The sequence below is a fragment of the Dermacentor andersoni genome, chromosome 8 (assembly GCF_023375885.2).
Source record: "Dermacentor andersoni chromosome 8, qqDerAnde1_hic_scaffold, whole genome shotgun sequence".
Classification (NCBI taxonomy): domain Eukaryota; kingdom Metazoa; phylum Arthropoda; class Arachnida; order Ixodida; family Ixodidae; genus Dermacentor; species Dermacentor andersoni.
In genome coordinates, this window is record NC_092821.1 from 143277334 (window position 1) to 143293172 (window position 15839).

General features: G+C 44.5%; 1 non-coding gene across 1 annotated transcript; it reads right to left on the reverse strand.

Moving 5' to 3' along the window:
- Nucleotides 1-8630: 8630 nt before the first annotated feature.
- TRNAS-GGA (transfer RNA serine (anticodon GGA)) lies at nucleotides 8631-8705 on the reverse strand. Its single transcript has one exon. It is a non-coding gene; the product is annotated as a tRNA-Ser (tRNA).
- Nucleotides 8706-15839: the final 7134 nt, after the last annotated feature.

Genomic DNA, 15839 nt, shown 5'->3' on the forward strand with positions numbered 1-15839 from the left:
AGCACAACTTATTCTGGACACGTGTCATGGCTAACATGACAAGACGTGCAAGACGTCCAAGATGCCAAGAGGTGCAAGGGTTGCGTCTTGGCCTCTTCACCACGGCACGTGTCCAGAAGAAGTTATGGCTCTGTACGGAATTTTCTGCCGCACGGTTGGCCACACGAGAAGGATCTGCAAGATCTTGCAGTGCGAATGAATGAGCCAAGCCAGGATGCTGCGAGACTGCGTCAGTCCGTTTGCGGTTTCATGAAAGGAAGACAACGAGAGTGCCCTCGATACCGCGAGTTGTCTAGGACAAGCCAGTATTAGCCGGAATTACTCTGTAGCATCGTCCGGCGCAACCTATCCCCAAGGAGAAGAAACCGAAGCTCATGACCAAAGTGCTGAACCTGACCGATATTGTCGTTTCAGATAAGTACATGAACATTCTTAAATTAGGCCAACAGTTATGCCTAGAACCTTGCCTACATCCAGTCAATAAGATAGCCACCGTTGGATCAGTGTCCTGGCATGTAGAAGTACATGTCAAATTCAGGTGCCTTTCTCAGTGCTTTTACTTGTTCGCCAAATCTCAAGGAAACCGGAATGGCAGAGTGCAAAAGATCCAACCTCTTCTGCAATTTTTAAGAGATAACGAAGTGATAGTATTGACCTCTGATAAAGAATGGTACTTCGTCCTCCTAAAAGAAGGGCAGTTTTCCGGGAAAGCCTCAACCGCTTTAATAAAAAACTTAAAGAAGGCACACACCGAACCTAACAATGTCAAAGATGAAGCAAAGAAATTGTTGCTGGAGTTGAACTTTGAGCGTATATGTAGAACAGTAAAGAGAGGCGTTGAACTTGGAGGTTTTCTTTATGATAAAAATGCATAAACCTGAGCAACCTTTACGCGCAATTGTGTCTGAGAGAAAAACTTTGCAAGACGCAGGCTCTGGTTATATTCATAAAAACTTAGCAGGGCTCCAGGTAGGAAACCGACTCAGAGTAACAAACCCGTAAGTCGTTCAGTTTTTTTCCAAGAAGGGGTGTATTCAGCATGCACAGCATTCAGTGTTGACATCACCGATTTATATTATTCCCTTCCTAGAAATCAGTTGACGAAGACGAAGATTGCATTATTGATAACGATGAGTTAGTTTAGGAGTCAGAGTGGCGTCAAAGTTCAGTCATTGATCGAACTCTTCCTTATTTATCTTAGTTTCACGTTCGTTATCTGAGACAACGAAGTTATGATTCTGATGCAGGGGTTCAGATGCAGGGGTTCTGCATTGGCTCCAAGGTCCCACCAATTCTTAGCAAAATTTTTCTCTGCAGTATTGACCGGGCGCTCGAGAGCGTCTCGGCAGGAAGAGTGATTATGTGCTTCAGATTTGTTGATGACTACTTCGTAGTTATCCGCTCTGAAACAAGTTCCTAAGAAATTGGCGTTAATCTCGCAGCTTTTGATAAAGAAGGAATGGGTCTCAGATTTACTCATGAACTGGCCATTAATAAAGAAATTCAATTTTTAGATTTACACTTAATATTAACTGCACAACATATTTGTTGGCAATATAACCCCAGAACAAGCAAACCAATTCTAAACAATATGCGTCGGCACATTCAAAACGATTGGAAAGAGGCATTTCTACGACGTGTTCAGCTCCCGCACTTAGAAAGTCGTGCCATCGGCCACCTCACCAATGTCGTCTAGAGAAGTACGGTTATCCAATATCTATTGTGTAAGTACGTTAAGGACTATTGAAAATATAAAAAGGGAAGCACCCCAGAAACAGATTGAAACGGTAAAAAAGTTTGCAGTCATCCATAATGCGCGCCGGATGGGGCATGGGTTAAGAAAAGCTCAGCTACGAAACATGCTGTTTAAGTCGCCTTTTCAGATAAAAACTCGTTAAACGAGATTTGCAATCGCGTCAATAGACCTAAACAGGCATCCAAGACTATGCGCCGCGTCAAACATACGGGGCAGCTCACGGCAGTTCGGTGGGAGAGATCGATATTATTCCATTTTTTGAGGCAAAACATACTTCGGGCAGAAGGGACGCTGCTTTAACATCCGCCTTAGGGCGTACCAAGGTGCGGCCAGGAATGCAACATGCTCGAACCTCGGCGCGTATTGTTGAAATTGCCCATGCAAATCTTGTTCCAAAAAAACTGAAATATTCTATAAAAATAGAAATCAATTCCACCGCGAGATTGTGGAAGCCTACTAGAGAAAGGTAAGTGGAGTAGAGAAAGGTAGAAGGCTAGGCGGGGCGATGAAATTAGGAAGTTCGCGGGCGGTACTTGGAATAGGTTGGCGCAGGAGAGGGGTAATTTGAGATGAGTTGGAGAGGGCTTCGTCCAGCCGTGGATATAAAATAGGCTGTTGCTGCTGCTGATGATGATGATGGTATGGTATGCAATATACAAAATAGTGATATTTTTTCCTTGCTTAATTGCCGAGCTGTAAACTTTATAGGTAGCTTCCATTGCTGAAAATGTGTGATTTTCAACAATTCCAGCATAAAATTTTGACAGCTCAATCTCCAATTCACTAACAACAATGCCTAGATCATAAGTGTTTTTTAAATGCAAAAAACCTCATCAAATTTAGTGCAGCTTTTGCCGAGAGAACAATTTCACCTTTACAATGTGTTTAGATAGGAGTGCCTTCCTTTTCAAAACATGAATCCACTTTGCACACGTAAAGTAACGGCTGTGAACACAGCGGATAATGTAGAGTTTTATTGAAGTATATATATATATATATTTATATATATACAGAGAAAGAGAGAGAGAGAGATGGTGGCGCACAAAAGAACACTGGCTCCGTTGGTATAGCACAAAAGGAAAATAAACGCCACATTCTGGTACCATGACTGGTAGGCCAGCCTTGGACAAGTTGTCTCTGGCGTCATCCTGATAAAGGCAGGTCTTCCAGCCGAAAGTGTTGAGAGTGAAAAAGGTGTCTTCACGTGCATCTCATTTCGTCCCGTGCTATATACGAGGTGTTTCAGCGAACAATTTTTTAAATATTTACACGTTGCGTCTGTCTGATATGACAATCCTATTTTGTGAGCTGTTTTGTGAGCTGGTCTACTCAAGGAAGTGGATATTACATGAAAAACAAAATTTAATGCATAGTCGACCAAATAACAAAGATGATCTAATTATGTTTTTACTAATTACCTTATGGCCCATATGGCAATTTACAAATTCAAGCCGTGGAGTTCACAAGGCAGATCCAGTTGGAATGAGTTCTCCGGATGACACCAGTTTCGAGATATTCCCAAACTTTACGGAGAAATGCATTGGCGTTACAGTGACTTTCTTCACAAAAAGTCATTTTGCGCATTGAAGAACACAAGTAATTGGAACCCCGATGCGCTTCTTCGCAATGGTTGGGAGTTGCAGCATGGAAGCAAGTGTCGTCCTGCTTTAACTATGACGCACGCCGTAGGGGTTATGAGGCACGCCGTAGTAATGGTCTCCAGAAATATGGAGCACCTGGGGTTCCCCTACGACCACCTGAATTTAAGTGAACGGGCGTTTTTGCATTTCGGCCCCATCGAGATGCGGCCACCGTGTCCAGGATTCGATGGCACGACCTGATGCTTAGCAGCCCAACACCATAGCTAGTAATCAACCACTTCGGGTGTGTTATCCTGAGAATTTGTTCCAAGTGGACTTGGCTTGCAAGCTCCGGGGCTAGAATTTGTAAATTGCAATATGGGCCATAAAATCGTTTGTTAAAATGTTCATTGTGCAGATTCTTCTTGACTAGTTGATTATGGACTTTCATTCTTTTGTGCAAGCAGTTTTGTGTGCGAGACCACCTCATGAACAAGAATTATTATTATTTATTTATTTATTTATTTATTTATTTATTTATTTATTTATTTACCTATTTACTACAATACCCTCAAAGCCAACAGCCGCGGTGCAGAGGGGGTGGGCGAAAAAAAAACAACGAAGACACAAAACAAAGAAGTACAGCAAAATTCGAAAATGATAATGCAGATGCCTGCAAAATGATATGCATGGTGACGGCTGCTTTGAAGGATGGCGTGTCTTCAATGCAGGCAATAAGAGGTGGATGGTAGCTCAGCTCGTTGCTAGTCTTGCTAAGAAAGAAATAAAACCACGCGTGTTGGTTTAAAATAAGCGCATTTTACCAGTGCTGACATAAGGGGCGGAGACTTTGAGACTGACAAAGAAGCTCGAAAACAAGTTAAGGACCGTGCAAAGAGCGATGGAACAAAGAATGTTAGGCGTAAGTTTAAGAGAGAAAGAGAGCGGTTTGGATCATAGAGCAAACGGGTATAGCCGATATTCTATAGCCGATGCTAAGATATTAGTGAAAGAGTTGAGTCACGCAAGAAATATTCTTTCGAAACCAGTGCTGATTAGAACTTAAAAATCTAGTGGCATTAAAGAAAACAAACGAGATTAGAGTATATAATGGCCTCTAGAAGTTTAGTGGGAATGCTTGTTAATGAAATAGGCCTGTAGTTAAAAGGAGAATTCGGATTACCTTGTTTGAAGGGCGTAACCACCCTTGCAACCTTTCAATCAGCTGGCATTGTGGAGTGCTCAACAGGTTTAGTGAAAAGTTGCGACAAGTATACGCTAAAATAAACAGCAGTATTTTTCACACACTTTGAATTTATGCTGTCAACACAACTGGACGATAACTTCAGGCCCTGTATTAGCTTCACAATACCGGTGAAATCGACGACAATGGGGCCCATGGGCAAAGATTGTTGTGTCTGCTACAGGCAGCCTTCAAAAATTTTTGAGCTGCAAGAGGTATGTATAAATTTATGTAGAACATATCTACAGCAAAGAGAGCGAATTTTTTGGAAGACTTAATTACTTAACATTTTCGGCTGGTGGACCAACTGAACGAGTTATTGCCTACGCGAGCCGCACTCTGTCACACGACGAGTACAATTTTTCCAGCACTGAGAAGCAGTGCCTCGCGTTTTTTTGGGCTACTACAAAGTTTAGGCCGCATCTCAACGGGCGGCCATTTAAAGTTGTGCCCGATCATCATTCTTTGTGCTGGTTGGCCAACCTGCGAGACCCTTCTAGGCAAGTGGCACGTTGGAGTGTGCGACTCCAGGAATTTAACATCACCATCCTATAGAAGTCAGGCAGAAAACATGAAGATGCTGACACGCTATCACGAGCACCTGTTGAATCTCAAAACCCTGACGGGGAAGACGACAGCGCCTTCCCGAGAGCCCTCAGCGGGCCGGGTCTGCTCAATAAACAGCGATCGGACGCGGAGGTAAGACCCATCATCGATCACGTAGAAAGCGGCATCGCGTCCATTCCTCGCCCTATTTCGCGATGGTTGTCATTTTGCCTAAGAGAGGGCATCTTGTACAAAAAGACACAAGTGCCGGCGACAAACCACATCTTCTAGTAGTGCCTCAAGCCCTTCGCGACGACATCCTATTAGCTTGCCACGACGAGCCGACATCTCCTCACTTTGGACTCTGAACAGGGTGCGACAACTGTACTACTGACCTAGACTGACTGCTTGCGTCAAAGGCTACGTGAAAGGATGCTGTGAAAGCCAGCGCCGCAAGTCACCACCCTTCAAGCCTGCAGGCCTTCGATAACCCTTTGACCCTCCGCGTACGCCATTTGATCAAGTTGGAAGGGACCTTATTGGACCATTTTCCTCGTCTGCCTCCGGCAATAATTGGATCGTTGTCGCAATTGATTACTTGACGCGTTACGCTGAGATGAAGGCACTACCACGCCGGACAGCATCTGAAGTTGCCGAGTTTTTTATGCATCACATTGTGCTTCGACATGGCGCACCGTCATTCATCATCACTGACCGAGGTACGGCATTTACGGCGAAGCTTCTGGACGACATCTTGAAGTTGAGTTACACGAGTCATCGAAAGGCCACTGCATACCAGCCTGAGACTAACCGCTTAACAGAAACACTAAACAAAACACTGGTAGACGTGATCTCTATGTACGTGGATGTGCAGCACAAATCGTACGACGAAATCCTGCCGTACGTAACATTTGCGTACAACACTGCCACGCAGGAAACTACACGATTCACGCCGTTTCGCCTTGTTTATGGTCGAAATGTTGAAAATATGCTAGAGGCCATGATTCCGTATGAAGACATCGATCAGCTCGACCAGTTAGCTCTTCACGTCGAGGAGTACATTCAGCACACCGAGGAATCACGCTAACTGGCCCGTGTGCGCATAAGACAGCAGCAGTGTATAGATGCAGTAAGCTACAATCTCCACCATCGACAAGTTGCCTATGAGCGTGGTGACCTAGATTGGGTTTGCACTCCTATTAGACGACGAGGCATCAGCGAGAAACTCTTGAGCAAGTACTTCGGACCATACACAGTACTAAAGCGTGTAAGCGACGCGAACTATGAAGTGATTCCAGAAGGAGACCGGCCATCGCCCAAGCGCCGATTACCACGCGCAGAGATTGTACACGTAGTCCACCTCAAGCCGTATGTAACACGGTGATGTTAATATAATGGACTGGTGAAGCAAACTTTCTTTTTTTTTTGCTGTAGTCCCGTCGTCCTTCAAAGAACTGCGTAGCGTTTTTTTTTTGTTCACGGCCATAGAACCCATTTTTTTGCCTCATGTGCATGTCCGTATGTGTGCTAGTGCGTTTCCTGCTTTTTGTCTTACCCGATATTTGTATTTTCCGCGTACGTCTTGCGTTTGGGCATCGAGTAGACACTTCATTGGGAGGGGAAATAATGCCACCTGGTCTTTTGAGCCAGCAAACGGTCGGCATTGCGTGCCCAGCAAAAAAGGCGAAAAAGACGACAAAGTTAAAAGAGATCCTGAGCCAGCTGCAGAACCGTCCCTTGGTGTCTGGCTGCTGGTACTGTTGCTTGCTCTTGCCTTAGCGTGGGACAATATATACACCCAAATGTGCTGCCTTGGATTAAGATTTTCGCCAATCGAGCTAAATATGCCACAGCCAATAACTATTCATCTGCTCTGCCATGAGTTGCATCCGGAGTGCCACGCGGATCTGTTATGGGGCCTTTGCTGTTCTTGATTTATACTAATAATTTCCCAATGTGTAACACCATAATAAATTATTCCGTTTGCAGATAGTCGTGAAATATATACCGAAATATCACTAACCCTGATGATTCATATAAGCTGCACAGGGATCTCTACAATGTGTCACTCTAGTGGAACAAACCGCATATGAAACTTAACGCTAGCAAGTTAAATAGCTGCGCATGTGATGTATCATCAGTGATTGCAATTAGTGTACATATATACTCAATAACACTTTGATAGCATCAGTTAGGGTATGTTGGCACCTTTTTACAAATCTTTTGATCCTAAACTGATTCCTTTGAGTTTGCCTTAACAAGGGCTGCTTAAAAAGACCCTTCAGGTATGTTAGACAATAAAAGTGAAACCTAGTCACAATTCAATTACTATTACTCAAAATATGCCCATCACGGCAACAGACCTAAGCACCGATCCTGATACAAAACAAAAATGGCTCGGCAGCAATGCAGCTGAAGCAAATACCTCGCTAGAATCACTTGGCTATTCGCTCCCATTGACAATCACCATTTTTGTACGCACACTTATTTCTTTCTCTTATTAAATTTTTATATTGCGAGAAAGTCTAAGAAAGTGTTTGCAAACGAGGAGCTATGAAAACAAAAATATAAATATCCACATTCACTTACCTAGCTTTACGCAAAACGCGTAGAAATCACTCTCCCTCATATATATCGCGATGAGCTCCTTGGCCGCTCCACTAAGTAACAACATGCCGGAGCATGTGTCGCTCGCGGAGACCAGGACGGAGGAGATTTGTCGGTACCAAGCCTGTAACAGAAAACAGCAGGCAAATTTTGCCAATCTGTCATTGTCACATTATACGAGAAATGACTATCCATTTTGGAACATTATGATCAAGGTTGCATTTGCTTAGCTTATAAAGTAGAATATATCGCACACTTTGCCAAAGGCTTTTGAAAAATGTAAACATATGAAATTAGCAAAAGAAGAAGGATCAAGTATTTGGTATAGTGTTTGAGTAAACGTTAATACTTGCGATTCATATGAGAATGATTTTTGATATCAATGTTGTGATGACGAAAAAATTAATTAGACTCAAGAAAATCTGCAAGGTTAGTAAAGATACGTTCTAGTAGATTGCAGCAGGTGCTGTTTAATGATAATTTGTAGGCGTTGATTTGCTGGCGAATTTGTGCAAAGGAATAATTTTTACTGTTTTCATTTTGACAGAACAGTTTATGTGTTTTGCGATTGTTTGAGCTAATATAATGAAATTGTAAGAGCAGGTGTTTTTCATAAATTTAGCACTGATGTTACCAAAGCCGGGGAACGAATGTATATTCAATGAATCTGTTAGTCAAATAACACTGGAAACTTCAACAGTCACTGGAGACATAATTAAAAAGTTTGTCACTCAAGACAGGTAGTTCAATATCCGTAGTGCAATAGAAATTTTTAGCAAAGGTATTATTCAGGAGATCAATAAAGGGAAAATCAAACATCCACCCGTTTGTAGCAAGTGCTACAAAGGAAACCCATACGGGTTCCTCGAAAGAAAAGCCTCAGAGTTGAAGAAAAATTCGTCCTGGTCCGGGACTCGAACCCGGGACCACCGCCTTTCCGGGGCAGCCGCTCTACCATCTGAGCTAACCAGGCGGCTAGCAGATGGCAGAGCGAAGTCGAATTTGTCGACAACACGAGGCAAAGGCAAGTGTTTGACGTAGTAGTTCTGCGGAAACCCGCAAGGTGGAGAGAATTAATTAATAAAGGGGAAATCAAACATCCACCCGTTCGTAGCAAGTGCTACAAAGGAAAGCCATACGGGTTCCTCGAAAGAAAAGCCTCAGAGTTGAATTACTTGTCTCCACCTTGCGGGTTTCCGCAGAACTACTAAGTCATTATTCAGGAGAGTTGCGCATAGGTTCTTGGGAAAAGGGTTCTCAGAGCAATTGTTAAGAGCGATAGACTCATCGGAAAGCGGTTGTATGACGCACCATAATTTTTTTTACATTAGTTGTCAACGTAGATTGTAATGTGGTTTATAAGAGCGTTTCTTTAGCGCATTTGAGTGTGGCTACATAGGCGTTAGTTGCTAATGTGTAGGCTTCCCATCATGAGTCAGTAGGTGATTGCTTTGAAGAACGACAGTCTTGTTTTTTTGTTAGATAGCCGCTTTAAATGATTGTTGTACCAAGGCTTGCGCGAGTTGCAAGTTATAGTACGAGTTGGGATGTGCTTATTGATTAAGTGATTTACCTCTGTCGAAAATATATTCCGGTTTGACTGCACAGTAAGATGTTCAAAATCCCTCGAGAATATGTTAAGAAATAGATTCGGCTCTTTATTTATTGCTTCAAAGTTAGGTCTCCTAAAGTCTCTAATATTTTTTTTATTTTTACTATTTGGAAGTTTCGGAATTGAAGTATTAAGGTGAATATTTAGCATTAGATGATCACTAATACTGGATCAGCAATGGATGAAAGAGTTATAATCTGGACGATTGGTTAAAATCAAATTTAGAATGTTTACGGAATCGGATGCGATTCTTGTGGATTGTGTAGCTAACCGAGTTCACGAAAATGTCGTACAGATATCCAAGAATTCTTCTGTATCACAAAGGGATAGTAAGTTAGGTAGATCGTTGTTCCAAACTATATTAGGAAAATTAAAGTCGCCAATAAGAAAGCAGGTGAAGAAAACTGTGATAATAGGAGCGAATTACATCATGGCATGTAGATTGTCCGTTGTGCACGCCTCTACCACCCCTTTCAGAACTAGCCGAGCCTCTAGTGCATAATCGTAAACTACATAAAGAATCACAAAAGCATGCTTTATAACATGCTTCACGATATTACGATGACCAATCGTCTTCCTCCGCATGGCAATACCTTTTCTTCACACGTGTGCCCTAATCCATCACACAATTATGCCCAAAAGCTTATAGTGAAAACACGTACTGCGACCACAGGTCGTCCTCGTTCCAGCAGTTTTTTGGTGACGTATTACGTCAAACGTGATGATAACATACGCCAGCAAGAAGCAGCCGTGAGGGACAGTGCAGTTCTTCGCGTTGTAATACGGCAGCGCCGCTAAGGCCGCGTCAGCGACTGTGGCGAGCCTCATCTCTGACGACTCCGATGAGAATCGGTGCCGTTGGTCTGCTGGAATGTGGAGCGTCCGGCCGATCAAATAATTAACTAGCTGGTTTAGGTATATACACTTAATTGCCCCACTCAATATCAATATCGCCGTCCATAGATCCCATCCTCGGCAGAAGCTGAGGCAGCTTGAGATAGTAGGAATGGGCGCGGTGACCTGGGAACGAGAACCAAGGAAAACGTAAATAGCAAAGGAATTAAGACACTTAATAAATACAATACCACGCAAAATATTGATGTAAAGAACTAGTTTAATGCGGCAGGTGTGAACAATGCGCCAAAAAGAAAGGGAGTGCAGAAAAAGAACAGCATCACCATGGAGCTATTGTCACGTAATATACAAAGGTAATAATGAAAATATTGTATCCCTCTATAAATCCGACCAAGTGTTGTAAAACAATACTAACGCAACAGTAATCTTCTCATTTTCAGGTTGAAGATTGTATTAACACAGCAAGCGGGGCGAGTGGGTGACTGAACTTATTCCTAGGGGTGGGCAGCACAACCCGGGCGAAGGAAAAAAGGAAGTACGCGATACGAGTGCAGACTAACAACTAGCTTATTAAAAAAATATGGAGTTTTATGTTCCAAAACCACTTTCCAATTATGAGGCACGCCGTAGTGGAGGACTCCGGAAATTTTGACCACCTGGGGTTCCTTAACGTGCACCTAAATCTAAGTACACGGGTGTTTTCACATTTCGCGCCCATCGAAATGCGGCCGCCGTGGCCAGGATTCGATCCCACAACCTCGTGCTCAGCAGCCCAACACCATAGCCCCTGAGCAGCCACGGCGGGTAGTTTATTTTTTCACACAAGTGATTAAATATACAGAGAATGCGATCACGTGAAGTGCCGTGTACAAGTGGTGAAAGAGTGTCAGCCTATCTTGCCATGCTGAATGCTGAAAGATAGAAGTCTGGCTAATGTATGCGTTTGAGTTGACATGCATGAAGTAGCTTCCATATTTTCGTGGTTGCTTTGAATTCTATTTTTATATAATATATCGGTTTCTTTTTCGAACAAGATTTGCATGGACAATTTCAACAATACGCGCCCCGATTCGAGCCTGTTGCTTTCCTGGCCGCACCTTGGTGCTCCCTAAGGTGGATGTTAAGGCAATGTCCCGTCTGCCCAAAGTACTTTTTGCCACATGAAAGTAGAATAACGTAGACCACTCCCACAGAGCATGCCACAAGCTGCCCCGTGTGTTTTACGCGGGGCAGCTTGAACGCCTGTTTAGGTCTATTGGCGCGATTGGAAATCTTGTTTAACGAGTTTTCAGCTGGAAAGACGACTTGTACACCATATTTCATGGTTGTCTTTCTTTAACGCGTGCCCCATCTGATGTACATAAGGGATAACTGCAAACTTTTTTGCCGTTTCGATCTGTTTCTGGGGTGCTTCTAGTTTTTCACTATCCCTTCACTTATTGATACGACAATAGATATTGAAAAACTGACCTTTTATAAACGATTAAGCTGTATAAAAAAGCTCACATTGGCGATTTGATGGCATTGCTTAGCATTGCCTCTTTTCACTAGTTTTGAGTGCGCCGGCGCGTTGTTTAGAATTGGTTTTCTAGTCCTGAGCTACTACTCCCAACAAACACATTGTGCGGTTAATATTACCTGTAAATCCAAAAATTAAATTTCATTACTAATCGGCAGTTCATGAGTAAATCTGAGACTCATTCCTTATCAAACGCTGCGAGAATAACGCCAATATCTTTCGAACTTGTTTTGGAGTGGATAGCTGCTAAGTAGTCGTCAACAATCCTGAAACACTTTATCATTGTTCATGCCAAGGTGCTCTCAAGTTCCCGGTCAACACTGCCGAGAAAGATCTTGCCAAGAATTGGTGCGACATGAGAGCCAATGCAGACCCCCTGCTTCTGAATCCTAACCTCGTTATCCCACATAATGAACGTGGAATTTAAAGAAAAAACCAAGAGTTCGAGAAATGACTGAACCAGGACGTCACCCTCATTCCTGAGCTTAAACTCATTGTTATCCATAATGCGTCTTTGATTGTCGTCATCAGCTGATTTCCAGAAAGGCAATAATATAAATGTGTGACGTCATTGATGAAGGCTGTGCATGCTGGATACACCCCTTCTAGAAAAAAAACGAACAACTTCTGAGTTTTTTACTTTGAATGGGTCTTCTACCTGGAGCCCTGTTAAGTTTTTCTGAGTATAACCAGAAACTACGTGTTGCGAAGTGTTTCTCTCAGACACAATTGTGCGCAGAGGTTGTTCAGGTTTATGCTTTTTTATCTTAAATAAAACCTCAAGGGTGAACCCCTGACTTTTGTTTAGTGTGCTAGATAGACGCTCCAGGTTCATAAAACCGCAAACAGACTTGAGGCAGTCCCGCAGTATCTTGGTCTGGCTCATTCCATCGCGCCGCAAGATCTTACAAATCTTTCTGGTTTGACGAACCGTGGGGCAGAAAATTCCGCGCAGAGGCACAACTTTTTCTGGACACGTGTCATGGCTAAGATGCCAAGACGTGCAAGACGTCCAAGATGGCAAGAGGTGCAAGGGTTGCGTCTTGGCCTCTTCACCACGGTACGTGTCCAGAAGTCATGGCTCTGTACGGAATTTTCTGCCGCACGGTTGGCCACACGAGAAGGATCTGCAAGATCTTGCACTGCGAATGAATGAGCCAGGCCAGGAAGCTGCGAGACTGCGTCAAGTCCGTTTGCGGTTTCATGAATGGAAGCCCACGAGAGTGCCCTCGATACCACGAGTTGTCTAGGACAAGCGAGTATTAGCAGGAATTCCTCTGTAGCAACGTCCGGCGCAACCTATTCCCAAGGAGAAGAAACCGAAGCCCATGACCAAAGTGCTGAACCTGACCGATATTGTAGTTTCAGATAAGCACATGAACATCTTTAAGTTATGCAAAACGTTATACCTAGAATCTTGCCTACACCCAGTCAATAAAATAGCCGCCATTAGATGAGTGTCATGGCATGTAGAAGTAGATGTTAAATTCAGGTGCCTTTCTCAGTGCTTTTACTTGTTCGCCAAATCTCAAGGAAACCGGAGTGGCAGAGTGCAAAAGATCCAACCCCTTGTGCAATTTTTAAGAGATAACGAAGTGAAAGTGTTGACCGCTGATAAAGAATGGTACTTCGTCCTCCTAACAGAAGGGCAGTTTTCCGAGAAAGCCTCAACCGCTTTAATAAAAAACTTCAAGAAGGCATACACTGAACCTAAGAAAGTCAAAGATGAAGCAAAGAAATTGTTGCTGGAGTTGAACTTTGAGCGTATATGTAGTACAGTAAAGAAATGTCAGGGGTTGAACTTGGAGGTTTTCTTTATGATAAAAATGCGTAAACCTGAGCAACCTTTACGCGCAATTGTGTCTGAGAGAAACACTTTGCAAGACGGAGGCTCTCGTTATATTCATAAAAACTTAGCAGGGCTCCAGGTAGGAAACCCACTCACAATAAAAAAACCCAGAAGTCGTTCAGTTTTTTTCCAAGAAGGGTTGTATTCAGCATGCACAGCCTTCAGTGTTGACATCACCGATTTATATTATTCCCTTCCTAGAAATCAGTTGACGAAGACGAAGATTGCATTATTGATAACGATGGCTTAGTTAAGGAGTCAGAGTGGCGTCACAGTTCAGTCATTGATCAGATCAAACTGTTCCTTATTTATCTTAGTTTCACGTTCGTTATCTGAGACAACGAAGTTATGATTCTGATGCAGGGGTTCAGATGCAGGGGTTCTGCATTGGCTCCAAGGTCCCACCAATTCTTAGCAAAATGTTTCTCTGCAGTATTGACCGGGCGCTCGAGAGCATCTCGGCAGGAAGAGTGATTATGTGCTTCAGATTTGTTGATGACTACTTCGTAGTTATCCGCTCTGAAACAAGTTCCTGAGATATTGGCGTTTATTTCGCAGCCTTTGATAAAGAAGGAATGGGTCTCAGATTTACTCATGAACTGCCCATTAATAAAGAAATTCAATTTTTAGATTTACACTTAAGATTAACAGCACAACATATTTGTTGGCAATATAACCCCAGAACAAGCAAACCAATTCTAAACAATATGCGTCGGCACATTCAAAACGATTGGAAAGAGGCATTTCTACGACGTGTTTAGCTCCCGCACTTAAAAAGTTGTGCCATCGGCCACCTCACCAATGTGATATTTTCGCAACAGCTTAGTCGTCTAGAGAAGTAAGGTTATCCAATATCTCTTGTCGTGTAAATACGTTAAGGGCTAGTGAAGAAAATAAAGAAAAACGGAAGCACCCCAGAAACAGATTGAAACGGTAAAAAGTTTGCAGTCATCCATAATTCGATCGCGCCGGATGGGGCATGGGTTAAAAAAAGTCAGCCATGAGACATGCTGTCACAAGTCATCTTTTCAGATAAAAACTCGTTAAACAAGATTTGCAATCGCGTCAATAGACCTAAACAGGCATCCAAGACCATGCGCCACGTCATACAAACGGGGCAGCTCATGGCAGTTCGGTGGGAGAGGTCTACGTTATTCCACTTTTGTGCGGCGAAAAGTACTTCGGGCAGATGGGACGCTGCCTTAACATCCGCCTTAGGAGTGAGTGAGTGAGTGTCAACTTTATTATTAGAAGGGGTAAGGGATAAGGGTGGCTAAGCTACGTAGGCTTCCAGGCTGTGCTTCACGATGGAGGCTTCAGCTCGTGCCAGGACCCGTGTTTGGATGTCTCGGTCGGTGCTGGAGAGAAGGGCCTCCCATTGTTCGTCGGTGGGGGGTGGCGAGACGAGGTCGGTGGGCGGGGGGTCTTCCGGGCAGCCCCAGAGGATGTGGTTTAAGGAGGCAACGTCGCCGCACAGGCAGCAGCGTGGATCAATGACACCAGGGTGGATGTGCGAATACACTAGGGGGCACGGAAAGGTGCGGGTCTGGAGGCGACGCCAGGCGATCTCGGACCGCTTGGGAAGACTGCCATGTGGGGGTGGGTAGGCGTACCGTTCGAGGCGATAGTGCTGGGTAATGTCGTGGTAGGTGACCAGGGGCTCCGGCACCGGGGCGTCCGACGCGGAGGGGCCCACCGCTCGGTCGACGAATCCTCGAGCGTGTTGGTGAGCCGACTCGTTGCCGGGGTGACCCGAGTGGGCGGGAACCCAGACCAGTTCTATGTGACACGGTTCGTCCCGCAGTAGAAGTGGGCGAAGGAGCCGTAAGGTGGTAGGCGAGACGAGACCTCGGGCGAAATTGGAGATGGCGTGCTTGGAGTCGGAGAGTATGACGCTGGCGTCGGTCGAGGTGGCGGCTAAAGCGATGGCCGCCTCCTCAGCCTCGACGACGTAGGGCGTTCGAACGGTGGCAGCCGTGATTATCGGCCCCAAGGGTGCCGAGGGTGCCGAGGAGGGGGAGACGGAGACGACTGCGAAGGCGTCCCCGGGCGAGGCGTATCGGGCCGCATCCACGTAGGCGATGGCCGGGTGGTCGGCGTACTTGGCGTGAAGCATGGCCGCACGGGCTTGGCGACGGGCGTCGTGGTGTCCCGCGAGCATATTCTTGGGTAGCGGCTTGATGGAAAAGACTGCCCGAAGAGCATGCGGTAGTGAGACCAGGTCTGGTGGGTGAGAAGACATGTCATGACCGATGGAAGAGAGGATGTAGCG